Raw genomic sequence first — 17304 nt, 5'->3', positions numbered from 1 at the left:
GAAAGAGCACATGACAGGGAAGAGACAAGCAGAGAGGACACAGAAGCCCCCTTGTCAGACCTCAGTCTGCCGTTAACCAGCTGTGTGACATTGGGAAAGTCAATTTACCCATCTGCTTGCTCATGAGTGAAAGCTGGAGCTGGACTGTGTAATTTCCATGATCCCTTCAAACCCTAAACTTCACCACCCTCTTTGCCACTGTTTTTTCTCCCAAAACACAAAATCTTGGTTTCCCACGCTCTGATCATATTGCAGATTCTGACACCCCACAAACAGAAATCCAACATCAGAGGGAGACCCTTCTTTTTCTTCTTTTTGAAAGGATTCCAGTTGTTCACTGCAATTTCAATTGTTTGAATCACTGACAAAATTAAGTCACTCTTATTAAACACAATCAGAGCATTATTAGTTATCAGTATAATAAAAGGCTCATTTTGCCCAATTTTATAATGTTTGAGTAAAAGTCATAAAGTGAGTTATTGCTTTCCAATGGGTCCTCTATCTGTGAGGCTCAAGGTTTATATTATGTTTGGTATTGAAGATTAAAATTTTCTAAATTAAACACTGATGAAAATTTGATGATGATATTTCAATTTAAGAAAATAATTACCCCTTTTTCTTACATCCACCTTCATATATTAAAATTCAGAAGAGAACTTGTAATTCAGTTTACCATTACTCAATACTAATAGGACAAATGATCAAACTATACCCTTTAAATGAGTAGGACATCCTTATGTATTATTTATCTTTTAATTAGGATAGAGAAATTATGCTTTCAGTTGCTGAGTTAATTACAAAGAAGGAATTGATCTTTATGCAGTTAAGTTTTGATCACCATTTTCTGATTTTAATCAAGCCTGTCTTCCTGACTTCCCAGCTTCTGATCTTCCAAAACTGTGTAATCATTTTTTGGGGGAGGGGAAGCTGCAAGATCTAAGTAGGATAGATTAATGCAACTGAATTATATCAAGGGGCTGAACCAGCAGTAGAGAAGTGGTTTGCTGAATATCAGATAAAGCTTTCCTCTCCATGAATCAAGAGAGTTTTTAAAATCAATGAGAACAGAAAGGCTGGTGATTAATGAAATTGGCATGATATCGAAAATGTAATCTTAAATTATCTATTTATCTGAAAGCAAAAACAAGACTGCCAAGTAGCCACAGTATATCACTGACCAACCATTCTAGGCAATAGAACCAGGTTCCTTTTTATCTTCTGTTGTGCTTTGAAATGCTTCTTTGTTTTGTTCACCTCAACGACCTGATGAATTTCTGAGTTCACTAAAGTCTACACTATTAACCCATCAATGTTTACTTTCCTGCTTTGTTTTGGTTCATGCTCTCATGGGGTTATATTCATTACCTGCCAAACACCTGATTCTCCAGGCATATACACTATCAATTACAGAACTCGCCTGTGCAAACAAGTGAGAAACAAGGTTATTTATTTTACCAGAAACTGGCAATGCAGAAAAAGGCCATGAAGTTGAACTAAGCTGGAGTTTCCAGTTTCCAGTCTAAGGTATACAAACGACTTCATGGCTTCAGTTTACACTTCCAGGGACTATGACACAGAAAACGAGCATGAGGTTATCTTTAAATAGGAAACAGCCACAGATAATGACATTTTATTTGCTCCAATACAAATGACTTTATTAATTGAGCTGAGAAAACACACTATTCTGTTATTATTGGGAAGCATTATCTAGAAGACTCACATCAAGCTAAGGTGTAATCATCCCTTAATAGATGCATCATTGAGTTAAATGACAATGGTATTTTAGCCCTTCAATTAAGAGTTTCTATGATACTCTGATTGAAGGGGTTTTTGCCACTATAAATATATTTCCAATTTCATAGGGTATCTCATTTTGGAGTGTTTAAATATTACCAGTGACCAATTCTATAAATACATGTTTTATAATATAAACTGAGTGAGAACCCATCAGTTAACCTCCTGATTCTAGAACATACATTCTGAAAAAATTGCCTCGTTTTCATATACCATTGGTTACAAATAGAAATAACACATATATTTTACCTAACAGTATTACAACAGGATTATATTATACATAGTTACTCTTCCAGTGAACAAAATTTAATCCAAGACAGAAACAGTAACATCAAACTGTTTTATAATGGGACTGATTGTAATTTTGTCCCTGGAAAAACTAAGAGGATACCCAAGGAGGGGAAAACTACAGTTATTCAAATAGGAAGTAATCAAAAACTGTCTAAATGTGGCGAAAATTGGCATCTGTAAGAAGTTCCGATAGTAACAAGATGGAACTAGAAGGTCAGCTGTACCATGGATTTCCTCAGGTTACAATTGTACTGATTTAAATGACGCCACTTGAATAAGTGCTATAAAAAAACCAAACTGAATGCTGGGACATAGTAGTAATATATTCTTACTATTAATCATGCAATAAAATTCATTTATCCAGTGCCTGCTCTGGGTCAGGCCATGTTCTAGGCGCTGGGGGTTTGGATAATCATTGCTCTCATGGAACTTATTTTCTGATGGAGCAGATTGCCAATAAACGAGATAAATAGCAAAAATACACAGTATGTTATATATGACGAAGGCTAAGGAGAGAAAATCCAGCAGGAAAAGCGACAAGAAATGTCAGAGGGTGTGATGGGGAGATGACCTTGATACAGGGGCCAGGGAAGGTGTCACTCAACTGGTGACTTTGAGTACAAACCTGAGGGAAATCATTCTGTCATTGTAACTTACATTTTTCTGTCTTGACTACATTATCTTCTAGTTTCTACCTTTATTTATATGTAAAATAAAGTCAGTCAGTCACACAGAGGGGGAGAAGGCATAGACAAGGGGAGGGGAGCATTTAGCTTTTAATGGCAATAACTTCATCACTGCTTTCTAAATCTATCAGTTTGTGTGTCATTTCATGAGTATTAAGTTGCATCCTTAGTTGTGGTCCTGGCTAATTCCATTTATGACTTTCCTGAAAAAAGCACTGAAAGGCGGGTAATGAGATGGGGGGAGGTGACTGGGACCCAGATCTTTCACAAGACTGGCATTTTCTGGCATGGTAGAGAGTGAAAATGAAAAAAACAGCAGATAAATTCATTGCTTTTCTGCATGGACCTGCTTCCTCATTTAAATTGACATGTTGTCAACTGTAAAAATAGTGCAACTTTCTATTTCAATTCTCCATGCTCTATGAAATGGCCATGATGCTCATTATACAAGGTTTTATGAAACTGAAACTATATAGAGGCAAGAATTTTATGTCAAAACATCATGGGAATGGAAGTCATTGATTTTATTCCTTAGATTACTCCCACTGCAACATATTGTGATAAGAGAAGACAACAACAAAGTAAGTAATGTAGAAATGAATTCATTGGAGACGTTAAAGTGGTAATATAATCAGGATTTTGAAGCTGTGCTTTTACAATGAAGATACATATGATGAATACTTAATTCTTCAATATGCTTGACCAGTATATCTATCATTCTGGTCTTTAAAAATTCTGCTATTCCTACACTACACATTCTTCTCACCAAATCACGTATGTTGATCCAGACTGCTTATGACAATTTCCCAATATATGTTTCAGAATAACCCAAGAGCTCATGACTTCACGCAGTGGTTTTTACTCCTGGGAAATACATAAGGAGAATCATCTTTGTTAATCAAATACTGGAAATTCATGAGGGCAATTTATTTTTTAACTGATGGATTCTTGGGATTGACTCCAGACTTGCTAAGACAGAACCTTTGGAAGATTAGTGCCCAGTATGTGTACTGTTAACAAGCTCCCAGGTGATTCTGATGGGCTCAGGGAGAGAATCACGGCACTGAGGCAAGGCACTGAAACCCACAAAACCCACAACACATAACGTGTCAAGTGAGGAATTCTATAGAAAAGCAGTTGCCACCAACTATGTTAGCTGCTCCGCACGTCCCTACCTTTCTGTGAAGAACAGTGCTCAGGTTGTAAGTATCTGACACTTCATGTGTCTTGACAAGTAAGGGAGTAGAAAGTGAAGCTCGGGAGGTGATTCTACTGCTTATTTCAAGAAAGATATTTTCTAGAATGGTAGCCACAGAGTGTAAATACCTGAGACTTGAAAGAGACATCCAATAACCCCAGTAATAATAGGCTTATCCACTGCACAGTATAGAGAGAGTTTTATCTATCCTGAGCAGAGCCCTTCTCCTCCTCCGTGAGTGGCCTATACCAACATCATTCTCCTCTTTCTTCCTTAGCAATAAGAACCCCAATTTTAAGTTGAGCACATTGCTTCCTGAAAAAACAAACGAGACATTTCTTAGCCTTCTTGCAGCTAGGTAGGGCTTTATGTCTCTGTTCAGGCCTATGAAGAGGAAATGGTGTGTAGGATGTCTATAAAGGCTGCTAATGAGAGATGACCCAGCTGGTGAGCAACTTTTTACCTGCTGACCTTTCCTTCTTTTGGGGGACTGTTTCATTGATGTGACAGCTGGAGTTCCAGCAGCCATTTTGCACCAGGAAATATAATCTTGAAGATGGAAGCTGTGCATTAGTGTAGTGGAGCAGAAACATAAAACATCCCTGCATCCTTAATGACATAATGGAGCCATCACAGCAGACACTTTACATGAGAAATAAACTTTTTTTTACTTTAAGCCACTATTATTATCATTATTTTTTTTTGCTGTATGCTCCAAACCTAATCTTAACTAATATAATAGAGAGGAACACCAAGGGACATATAAAGTCAGGGGGATATTTCATCCTATGAATTCCTAATACACTGATATTGTTTCCAATATCCTTAAAAGCATGTTGCATAGGTATAACTCTAAGCTTATAAAAAGATTTAAATAAAGTAAAATAATTTACCTAATCTCTGTATACTGAAGAATTATTAGTGTAGTTTAATGATGCTAAATCTGACAAAAGATTAGAGGTGGAAGTGGAGAACAGGAGATGAACCAGAGGACCCCGTCACAGAAGGAGTCATTCGAATACGCTGCAGACCATGCCATAGGGGATAAAGAGGAAGTGAAGACAACCCCAAGATCTCTGACTTGGTTTGTTGCTGCAGATGTGACATCTATAAATAAGAAGGGGGATGCCAGAGGAGGAAAAAAGGCGAAGTGAAGACAATGAGTTTGGTTTTGACCTTGAGGAGCTTTTGAGACGTCTGTGGGATACAAATGCAAAGTCTAGAAGAAAGTTAGAAAACAGTTTGGGAATTCATGTTCACTTCTCCTTTTTAAAAACATTTGATGGTTCTGTACCAATTATTCAATAAAGCCCAGGCTCCTCATGATGTCAAAGCAATTTACAGCCTGACCTTAACCGACTTTTTCAGATAAAACATCTCTGGCTCTTTGCCAAACACAAACACAAATACAAACTTTATGCTCAAGTCACACACTGCTTATGGTTTCCCCCACATAAGCTTCACAGAAGCCCATGCTTATTTCTTTCATGACACATATCCACTTAGCTGCAAATACACCAGTGCCTCCCACATGAGAGAACTATCTGAAGGCCTGGCCTATTATCTTGGATATAGCACATCAAAACAGAGACTTGTTTAATTAACAGAGGCTCACATGCCAAGCGTCTGTGTGTTGCTTACTCTATTTTCCTTATCTGGAACACAGAAAGGAATCAATGATGACCCTGAGTTATCAGGGCTGAGTGAATAATACAGTGGTGGCTTTTATCTGGAGAGACTAGATCAGAAAAGTATAAAAAAAAAATGCCAAATAGCTAGCAGAAGTAGGAGAGTTTTATACAAAGAAAAAAGAAACAAATACACTCAAGTCTCTGATAACTTTTATTTCATGCAGTAAAATACACCAAGAGTGTGGAATCGATAGCTCACATTGGGTAACGGAAGGCAGGAGTATGTCAAGGAAGAAAGCACTGGGGTGCTCAAGAGGCAGGGCCGGGCTGGATAAAGAAAAGGAGGACAGGAAACCTCTCCAAGCCACCAGAACACAACAGCCACTTTCCTTACAAACCAGCTCTGTCAGCAGAACTGAGATGCGTTGTGCTCCTTGTTCATCCTCAACTGTGCTTCAGAACTCGACAGAGTGCACTGTTATATAAAGTCTGGGCTTTCTCTGCTTAAAGCTTTTCGAAATGCCACTAGGACAGCATGGACTATACCATTTGTTAAACACAGCAAAACCCAATCCAGCAATATGTGGCTTAACTTCTTTAATCTGTAACAAAAAGAAGAAATAAAATAATGGCATGCTATAGTGTAGAAAACAGAGGAGCCTTATCCATGTCATTTGTGAAAATTTTTGCCAACTTTCAATGATACATGCTCTTATGTTTGCTGAGAATCAACAAAAATTACTGAATGTGTGTAAGTTACTTTTTAATTAGTGTGATATGCTACAATGTAAACACAAGATACGCGTTATTAGTATTATGAAGTACTGACAACATGAAAACTGATTTGAGCCCTTGTGAAATAGTGTATTCATAGTCCATGTACATCTTTCAGGTCTTTTATACACAGCACTGGAATATGGTTTTAGGAGACTTCAAGAGAAGAAGCTAAAAAAGGAAACACAGCATCACTCATTCCTCACTCAAATTTAAACTGCTTCTCAGTGTTGGTTCTCAACACAGGCTCATTATAAAGACACAAAATGAGTATTATACGATCGAGCAATCATCCTCCTTGGTATTCACTCAAATGAACTGAAGACTTCTGGTCACACAAAAACCTGCACACAAATGTTTATAGCAGCTTTATTCATAATGGCCAAAATGTGGAAGCAACCAAGATAATTAATAGGTGAATGAATAAACAAACTCTGGTACATCCAGACAATGGAGTATTATTCAGTGATAAAAAAGAAATGAACTATCAAGCCATGAAAAGATGTGGGAGGAAGCTTAATGCATATTGCTAAATAAAAGAAGCCAATTTGAGAAGGCTACATACTGTAATTTCCAAGTATAGGACATTCTGGAAAAGGCAGAACTATGGAGACAGCAGAAAGATCAGTGGTTGTCAGGAGTTAGGGGTGGGTGGAGAGACAAACAGGCAGAGCGCAGAGAAGTTTTAGGTCAGTGAAACTACTTTGTGTGTCACTGTAATGGTGGATACACATCATTAAATTTGTGCAAACCCACAGAATGCACAATACCAAGAGTGAACCCTAATGTAAACTATGGCTCATCAATTGTAACAAAAGTATACTAAAGCGAAATGTTAATCATAGGGGAAACTGAGGGGAGGGAAGGAGAATGGGGGAACTCTGTACTTCCTGCTCATTTTTTCTCTCAACCTAAAACTGTTAAAAAAAATAGTCTATTAAGTTTTTTGAAGAAGAGAATATTACCTTAAAACCTCCAAGTCACTTAATGTCGAGAGTTAGAAAAAGTAAGCAGCTTGGAAGAGAATACAGCATAATAATTCAGAGTATAACTTCTTGAGCAAGTGACACGATCTCTCTGTTTTATTTTGGTGGGACTTTGTGGAGTGACTACTGCACGTTGGTCACTGTTAAGAGTGTGTGGATACAGCAGATACCTGGCCTCACAGAGACAGACAGTAAAAAACCAACAGAGAAACTGAATTATATAGTAAGTGATGATACTACAGAAAAAAGAAAAAGGAGAGGGAACAAGGTGGGTTCAGGGTTACTACGGTGGGGGCTGGGGAATAATTTCCTCATTTGCTAAAGGGGATATAACAGTTCCCACCACCTGTGGGTGCTGTGGGTTTTGTGAAATCTCCCATTTAAGGTGCTTCAATAGTGCTGGGCATACAGAAAGTGCTCAGTTAGTAAAGGTGACCTCTTATTACAATTATTGCTAAGCAAGAACTTAGGTAGATGGCAGTTAATTTTTGAATAACTTTTAGCATATCCACCATATTTTAATTTCTGACTTTTTTTCATGAATTGCTAGAGTAGAAGCAATTATTCTTGGAAGTCCAAAATTTAAACACCCTAAGTAAGAGACCCATATGCTTCAGGAGAAATAAGCACTTGTAGAATTTGTGGTTGTTTACTAGTAAAATTAACTATCTTTTCACTAACCTTTCTACTCACCTCTGCCAAAAAAATCTCTTAGATAATCACATACACAGATGCTAGAAAAGATATTGGCAATGATACTTGTGTAGGTTAGGTTTGATTGCATAGAACAGAAAAACTCAAAGCAACAGGAACTTAAAAAAAGATAGGCATTCATTTGCTCCATAAAATGTCTGAAGGTAGGGATCCAGGACTGGTACCACGGTTCCACAAAGTCATCAGGGACTTAGGTTCCTCCCAGCTCACTGCTCTGCCACTCCTAGGGTGTGGACTAGTCTCTAAGATCCAAGAAAGCTGCCACAGTCATCACATCCACGTGGTAGGCAGCAGGAAGAGATAAGGAAGGGCTTGGCATTTTCCTTTGAAAAGACTTTCCAGAAGGCTCTTTCCACAGCCCTTCTCATGTATATTATTAACCAAAATATTGTCCTGGCTCCTGGCTGCAAGGGAGGCAGGGGTTGTTTAGCTGGCAGCATTGTGTCCAGCTAAGAAGCAGGGGGAACGGGCTCTGAGAGGTAATAGCAACTTTGAGAGGGGTAAAGCACAATGGCCATCCCACTTCTCCAACCGGCTGAAAGGAGCACCCACAACTCCCACGCAAAGGTAGAGGGATTCTTTCTCTCTGTAGACTGGGTGTAGTTGCAGGGAGAGAAGGGAATGTGGTGGTAGTTACTTGTTACTGAAAAGCAGTCTTCTTTGCGTGTGTGTTTTTTTATTAACTGACCCAAATGCTATCAAAGATAAAAAGATTTCAATAAATTTTAATACTGGAGAAAGATTTAAAGAATTTCTTTTTAAAGTTTGCATTATATATAACACTACAAGAATATTTAAGTAAATTATGGTGAATCCACATAGTGGTTTATTATCCAACTGCTAAAATAATGTTTTCAAATTTTATTTAAAGATATGGTCAAATACTTGCTATATAATAAATGAAAAGTCAAGGTACAATACAACGTGAACTATACAACATATGTACATGCATGACAGTAAAGAGATCAATATAAACTCACTTTATATAGTTTCCAAAATCTCTACATAGAAAACACGTTGAATTTGAAATTGTAATTGTTGTTAAAATTCTGCATTCCAGTAGCCGTCCTGGACCAATAGGCTGCCTTTGCATTTTCCTATGATCTTTTGCATCGTTTTAAAACTATAATCCTTAATTGTACAGAATTTCAAAAGTACAAAAGCTGTGAATCATCAACCAAACTGATAACTCATTTTAAAAAGTACTATCACTTTTAACTGGGAAAAAAAAAAACACTCTACCAGTGTTTAACTGGATGATGGTGTGGAAGCATTAATACAAATCAGTAGCCACAAAGCATGAGCTTTTCAAAGAAGAAAACCACACAGTGCTCAATAGACATGAAACAATATCAACTGTCTAAAGATTTGAACTGAAGCAGATGCTACCTTTATCAAGAAACTAAAGACCTAACTATTCAACATTCTCATCCAATTTCAGGATCTCATTTATCACTGGGATAATTAAAAAAAAAAAAAATCCCCAGACTGATTTTGATACTTTTGGCTACACCTGACCACTATACATGGCATATTTCAACTTTCATTTCTTTAGTTATTAAGATTTACTATTTGTCCACAACATGTTTGGCAGGAGGCTCCAAAGACTTTACAACACTCTCCCTGCTCTGGAGCCTGGGCTGGTGGACCGCAGCTCTCTGAGTCTAGCTTTCTTTCTAGAGTTTTTGCTAGTTCAGCTGCTCCCTTCAGACCCTGTGGCCAGTCTTTCACCAGCGCTCTTGCTTCTTTTACAACACCGGCTTCTCCATTCGTACTAGCCAAAAGAAACCATTGTGTGAAATCCAGAAATCATTTACTATAAAACATAACAAAGTATGTGAAATGTATCAGCTCCAAAATGATTTTTTAAAGTTGGTAGGAAAAAGCATATTCTAGTTAGGAAAAAAAAAAAAGCCAGGTTTATAGGAATATGAGAAATTGTATATAATTTTTAAAAAGAGAGATGGCAGTGAATGGTACACCACTGATACACCAAGGGTACATGGAAGGGCTCAAGGATCTCAGCTGAAAATAATTATTACTGAGAACTCAGTTATTATAACAGTTTTCTAATGCTTTGCCAACTGTTTTATTAGAGAACAGAATACTCTTATTTAATAGAAACAGCAATATATCTGTAAGTCAACAATTTGCATAAATCCTTTGCTAAAAATAGTCTAGAAACTATCCTTTGATCCCTAGCAACATAATACAAAGACAGTTATATAAAAGGAGCCCAAATGCACCGCCAATGTAACATTTTCCATCAAGTACAGCTGCATGGAGCATTCCATGCAGATGTGTGCACTACATCCCGGGGGGAAGCCGGCCGTATTAACGTTCTGTATCTTGTTACTTTGTGTTTTTGGCTCTCCACAGGGATTCTGGTTTTCAAAGGTGCTGATGATTCTTAACTAAATATCCCTGAAAACTTTACACTGTTTGCCCAGAATGCATGCAAGAAAGACAAAATCTAATTTTACATCTGAGGAGTGAAAATGTCAGGATTAAATTTGCTTTACGGAAACAATAACTCTCTGAACTACTAATGAATAACTGGAGGACGTATAAGCTGAAGATAAGAAATGTAAAGTGTCTTCCTCAAACCTTAGACAGGAGAAAGGTTTTGTCAGTTAGAGATGAAAAATGTGGACCACTATGCTCCTTTCCCTGCACTGCCCATAACTTGTAAGTTATAGCCTGTCTACAAATGGTACATTTGGTACTTGGGAAATTATTTATAATTAATAGACATCATAATTCTCCAGCTGATAGTGTAGCAGGCAATCTTACGTGCTTAATTGAAACAATTTCTTAATCTTCATTTTATTTAAAAATGTAATTAAGGACATCAATGGTAGCAAATTTAAATATGCATTTTTCTAGCATGTACACTGTTTTGATACAACTATACTTGGATTTAATTTGGTTTCTCCTTTTCTGTTCTTCTCTTGAGTCATACTTGCATCCTCTCAGGACACAGGTACCCAAGAACTGCTGATGCTACAAAGCAACCCAGATTGCCCTGTCTGCATACAACCCCCAACCTTGTTTCCAGACACGAACTCCCTGCAGGTTTATGGTCTGGACTTACAGTGCAGCCTTCTTTGTTCTGTTAGAGTAAAATCAGGAGACATTTCTCTTTATCAAGCCTCTATGTTTAAACATCAAATTTCAAGAGATTCAAAGCAAGGACTGTAGGAGAGAGGCAGTCAATTTTGAAATTGCTCTAGGTCAAATATTTTCATTCTATAGTGCAACAAACTTACCTATTTTTTAAAAAGCCAGAGATAAATTTTTCTTTCAAAAGGATTTGGAACCAAGCTGAAACACAAAGGAAATAATAGGGGCCAGCCAGGTAACATAGTGGTTAAGCTCGCATGCTCCTCTTTAGTGGCCCAGGGTTTGCAGGGTTGGATCCTGGGCATGGACCTACATGCTGTTCATCAACCATGCTTTGGGGGCATCCCACATACAGAATAGAGGAAGACTGGCATGGATGTTAGCTCAGGGCCAATCTTCCTCACCAAAAAAATAAAAATAAAAAAGGAAAGAAGGAAAAAAGACAATGTGATGGCAACAGACTAAGTGAAATTTTTAGAGAAAATGGATACCCAAAGACAAGGACAGCATTGCTATTGTTTTTCTCACAAAGAAGGCATGCTATTTAAAAATTTCCAATTCTTATGAATATATTTGAAAACTCACAGATAGTGGTCAAAATATATTATGAACACATTTTTTCTTACCATATGTTTGTTTTACATTTCTTACAGAGGTCAGAATATAATTTAAAACCATTTAAGCAAATGATTTTAGATTGTGTTCCAACACTATCCCTCAGAAAAAAAAGAAAGAAAAGCCTCAGTGTGACAAGGCATTGCTAGTTATAGAGGAAAACATTACCAGGGACCCTAGAAAATGCAGAAATAGTTAGAAAGTAGGAAAAAAAAAAACTCAGATGAGAATTGTCCAGGCATGGTATGGTAATATAAACTTAGAAGGTTCTCTCAATTTTCTTTTATTTGGGGTGGAGGGAGACAGAGGGTTAAAGCTTAAATTCTAGGTTGTCTTGTCTGTAGATGCCTCAAGGCCAGAAATTTTGACTTGATGATATGTTCTCAGAACCCACCCCAGTGCTCCAAACATAAAGGCTGCTCAATGGATGAATGCTGAATGTCTGGCTGAGTGAATTTCCCAGCCGGCCATGTAAACGTGTGCAGAATTTTCATTTCTATTCTAGAGTCATTTAAGGACCTATGTGCTTTTGCTGTTACATTGGTAACAGAAAGTATATGCACACTCCAAGCAGACCATTTTCACATCCTTATCCCATCTGAATTTTCTCCTCTATTAAGTAGAAAATAATCTATTTTCTTGATGTTGTATCATAATGGAATACACAGGCTCCCTTTTGGCTCTTATATAGAATGTCCTATACAAAGAAAATGGCATTCCTTTCTTTATCTATATGTTCTCTCATTTGAGTGATGGCCTTAATTGTATGTTGAATGCTTATTCTGTGCTAGTCATTGTGCCAGGCACCAGGGACATCATAGTTCCCAAGCCACAATTCAGGGTTACAAAGAATTCACAGCTCAGAAGATTAAAAAACAAAAAACAAAAAACAACCCAGACAATATGTTAAAATGGTATTATAATTAAGATAAGGTACCATGAGGAGTGTATTAACATTGCACTCCTTGGAGAAATGAGAAATGCTGGTTGGGGGTTAGTATTAACCTTTCTTTTATTTACACATCCTACAATAGTTCCTCTAGTTAAAACAAATTTTAAAATAATGTGACAAACACTTTATATTAGCATGATTCCATTATTTAAAATAACGCACATATACATTGTTTATACAGAAAATATCTTTCACATACACAGGAAGTACTTAAAAAACTAGGGTAGGAACTGGTATAGGGGGAAGACGGACAGAGATTTTTCATTTTTATATTTTTTATACCATTTGAACATTTTCCCATGTCTATGTATAATTTGAATTTAGAAATGACTTCTTGAATACGGAATGAAACAAAAAGAAAAACAAAGATAGTGATAAATTGAAGACAAGGTTGACAAAACCATAATAACAAACCAAGGGTGGGGTACAAATATGATTTTTTGGCTTTATAGTGATCAACTCAAAAGGGGAAAGTTTACAACACCAAAGAAATAAAATCAGACTAATTTGCTAGGGGATTATCTATTCTTGTTATGAAGAACTGAGAGAGGGACTGGCCCCGTGGCCGAGTGGTTAAGTTCTCACGCTCCGCTTCAGCAGCCCAGGGTTTCACCAGTTTGAATCCTGGGCATTGACATGGCACCGCTAATCAAGCCATGCTGAGGCAGCATCCCACATGCCACAACTAGAAGGACCCACAACTAAAAATACACAACTATGTACTGGGGAGCTTTGGGAGAAAAAGGAAAAATAAAAAATCTTTAAAAAAAAAGAAAAAAGAACTGAGAGAAATTTCTCCTAGGAATCCTTACAAAGAAGACACTGTATGACACAGAATATTCTGATATTATTCTCATAATATCCACAACGACAGGCTTCTCAGGCTTCTTCTCATAATGACCCCAACAGAAGCTGATGGTAACACACCCCATGGAATTAGCAAAAGCATTTCTGAAGGGGCCAGTTCAACCTAAAGGCTGAGGATCCCCGGTCAATTGCATGGCTCTGAGACCAGCCGGACTAAGTTCAAACAATGGCCCTATCACATAATTTAAGAATTTAGGGGCCGACACCGTGGTTGAGAGGTTAAGTGCATGCGCTCCGCTTCGGCGGCCAAGGGTTTCACTGGTTCAGAACCTGGGCACGGACATGGCACCGCTCATCAGGCCACGCTGAAGCAGCGTCCCACACAGCACAACCTGAAGGACCTACAACTAGAATATATAACTATGTACTGGAGGGCTTTAGGGAGAAGAAGAAGAAAGAAAGAAAAGAAAAGATTGGCAACAGATGTTAGCTCAGGTGCCATTCTTTAAAGAAAAAAAAAACTTAGACAAATTACTTGATTTTTCTCTGCCTCCATTTCCTTATCTGTCCCATAAGGTTTTGTGAGAAATGAATGAATACACAGACAAATTTTCACACAGTGCCAGGCAAGGAGGCAAACACTCAATCCATGCTAGCCATTTACACAATGATCTTGAATTTTCTCTCACTTGAGCCTTTAATAGGGCACTGAGCATGCCCAATACTGGGGACTGTGGTCCTTGCCAGGTGTGGACAGGGCCCTAGGCTCCAGCAAAGAGTTCCCTTTGCTCTGGAGGGTCAGGAGTTTAGCACAGAGCAGAGGCCGGAGAAGATTGCCTACAACCTGACATGAGTAAGGGAGTAATCAGAAACAATGCCCTATATCTTAGAAAATTGCTCTGAATGTGTTCATTCTCACCAAAATGAACGCAACAGAAGCATCAAAGTTCTACTGTATGGGACAGCTCAAATCTACTTCCCCGTGATCCCCTCTAGGATGCTAAATAACTCTTGTTTTACAGAGTTATTTCTATTATCTTTATGTTATTATTTATATTGAGTGCTAACTATGGACTAGCCATCACTCATTTAATTCTGATAATAAGGCTCTTAGGTGGGTCCAATTATCATCTAATTTTACAGATAAGGAAACTGAGGCACAGAGACGGTAAGTAACTTGCAACATGTCACACATCTAGTAAATGGCAGAACCAAGATTCCAGTCCAGCAGACTGGCTCAGCCCACTCTCTTGACTACGGCATTGCATCATACAACGTACTACATCAATCAGTTCAAAGTTACAAAACATCCAACGCAAAATTATAAAGGTTTACTATAGAATAGCTTTGCTCTCTGGCAAGGTTTTGGCTCCTTCTAGACAATGAAGCACTAATCTCATTAAAGAACTGCTTCTTCCATATCTTTGGATTGTAGGGCTGGTGATGATGGGGTGACAGTGAGGGCAGGAAGGGCTTACATCCAGTTGCTAATCATATCATGTCAAGATGCAGAGCATCAGCATATGGCCCCTAGAAATGTTTAACTGCTCCAACAGAAGAGCATTTCTATTGGCTCTGCCTCTCATGACACGCCATGTTGGAAGGTCTATGTAAGAGCAAACAACATGCTATGTTCTGTTCATGCAGCTTGGTCCACAACAGATCCCTGTACTCAGGCTCCCCACATCGCTGCTGCTGGACTTCTTCAAGAGGGGTTAGAAAAAGCTAACAGGGGTCTGGGGGACACCGTGTCAAAGTCTAGTGGCACTTTATGTAGCTTGGTCTGAGTAATCCACATTTGTAATGTTTCAGGCAAGGAGATGATGTAAAATTTGGGTGTAATGTACAATATGCTAAAAGGAAAAAAGTCTACAATTTGAAGGGAATAGAAATGAATTAAAATGCCCTTACAAATACATGCCAAGATGAAATGTGCTGTTCTAGCCTATCTGATGTCAAGTCAATTGCTTGGGAACAGAGATGGTGTCCTTTTTATCTCTATATACCTAGTGTCAGCACAGTGTTTATCACTTAGCAAGTTTTCAATAACTGTTTATGAAGCTGAATGACTTTGAGGCACCCTGATGTTTCTCTAGATTGGGGAGTGGAGATTTGGAATTCATGTCCTCACCCCCATACTCCCTATGTTCTAACATGAAGAATATCTTTACTTCCCAAGCAAATATAAAGGTGGCTACAAAAGAATTTTTAAAGACCAAAAAGGCACTGTTATTTTAAAACACAATCTACACCAAAGGCAAGTTCCACACACATTCTTTAGTTAGTTCTCCAATGTAATAACTACCAATTGTTCTGAAATTTTCCCTGAGATTAAAAAAAAGGGCAAAAACCAATGAAGAGCTGTTTGGCTTTTTTCGGTTTTGGGGTTTTTTTGTTTTGTTTTGTTCTGTTTGTTTTTTTGGTGAGGAAGATTGACCCTGAGCTAACATCTGTTGCCAATCTTCCTCTTTTTGCTTGAGGAAGATTGTCTTTGAGTCAACATCTGCACCAATCCTCCTCCACTTTACATGTGGGACGCCACCACAGCTTGATGAGCAGTGTGTGGGTCTGGCCACTGAAGCAGAGCGTGCAGACCCAACAAACGTGCCACTGAGCAGGCCCCTGAAGAGTGTTTTTAATTGTGATAAATTATGTCATGGGTTTTTGCAGCATATGAGAAACTCCTAGTAGGGGAAACAGCAGGGATTTTTGTGTGTGTGTGTGTGCCAAACCTTGAACACCTCATGTGACAGACTGTCCTCCCAAAGATACCAGCCACCTGATGAGTCACCGCCTGAAAAGTGCCCCACACAGCTATTTTTGAAAGAATTTTTGAAAGAATATGCAGAGTATCTCTCATAGCTCACTGACCACATTGGAAAACCCCACGATTAAAGATCCATTCCTTAAGGATAACATCATCTACTTAGTTAAGAAAAAGAAAAAGCCAATTGTCCTAGGGAGAGTAATACAAACTATATCAGCCACTGACACATTGGTGTCAGAGCCCTCCTTAATGATAGTTGAAAAGTAAGGCTTCTCAGGAATTTTTTTTAAAGTTTTAAGGGGAGAAATAGATGTCTAGTTACAGAGATCATATACCTTGGGTTTTCTGAATACATTTTAGGTGATCAAAAATTCTGCCCGACTATTTTATAAACTATCAAAATGTCATCAAAATTCCAACACACTGATATCCAAACTATATCTCTCAGAATGCCTCTTGCTCTTAGAAAAAGCATAAAATACATATTTTTAACTCATGTGTCTTATTTTTGGTTGAAAAACGTGTTCAGTGTCTTCAGGAGGCTAGGTAGGGAGCCAATACCTAGCAAAAGAAACAAGGGTGCAGAAAAGGAGGTCAGATGACTCCAAAAGCAGATTGTTTAATTATTTTTCTCTAGTCAGCCCTGTGAACCATCCATGAGAGTATTCATCCGGCAATCCTCCTCTTCTTCTTCAATTGCTTTTCCCTTTTTGTTCTCTATTTCACATGTAACAGTTTGCTTTTACAAACACATCAGACAAACCATACCCTCTTGGGACTTTAACATGGGTTACTGAAATGATGAAATGGGAAAGTACTTAATTATCAAAATTTCCTTCTGCACTAAGCATAAACACTGGTTTATGATACAGCTTGCCCACCATGGTTAAGTTCAGAATAGCTTCTCAGAGGAAATCAGCAACCTGTCCACACCTCTGCCAATGACCTGACATTTCTATTTGGAAA

General features: G+C 38.0%; 1 protein-coding gene across 2 annotated transcripts in view; it reads right to left on the bottom strand.

Moving 5' to 3' along the window:
* The window catches only part of CERS6 (ceramide synthase 6), a 302891-nt gene that overhangs the window by 91144 nt on the left and 194443 nt on the right, over nucleotides 1-17304 (bottom strand). The gene's annotated exons all lie outside the window — the stretch shown is intronic.

Source organism: Equus asinus, chromosome 4, assembly GCF_041296235.1.
Source record: "Equus asinus isolate D_3611 breed Donkey chromosome 4, EquAss-T2T_v2, whole genome shotgun sequence".
NCBI lineage: Eukaryota > Metazoa > Chordata > Mammalia > Perissodactyla > Equidae > Equus > Equus asinus.
Note: the sequence above shows the minus strand (reverse complement) of the source record. Positions and strands in the feature narration are given on the sequence as shown.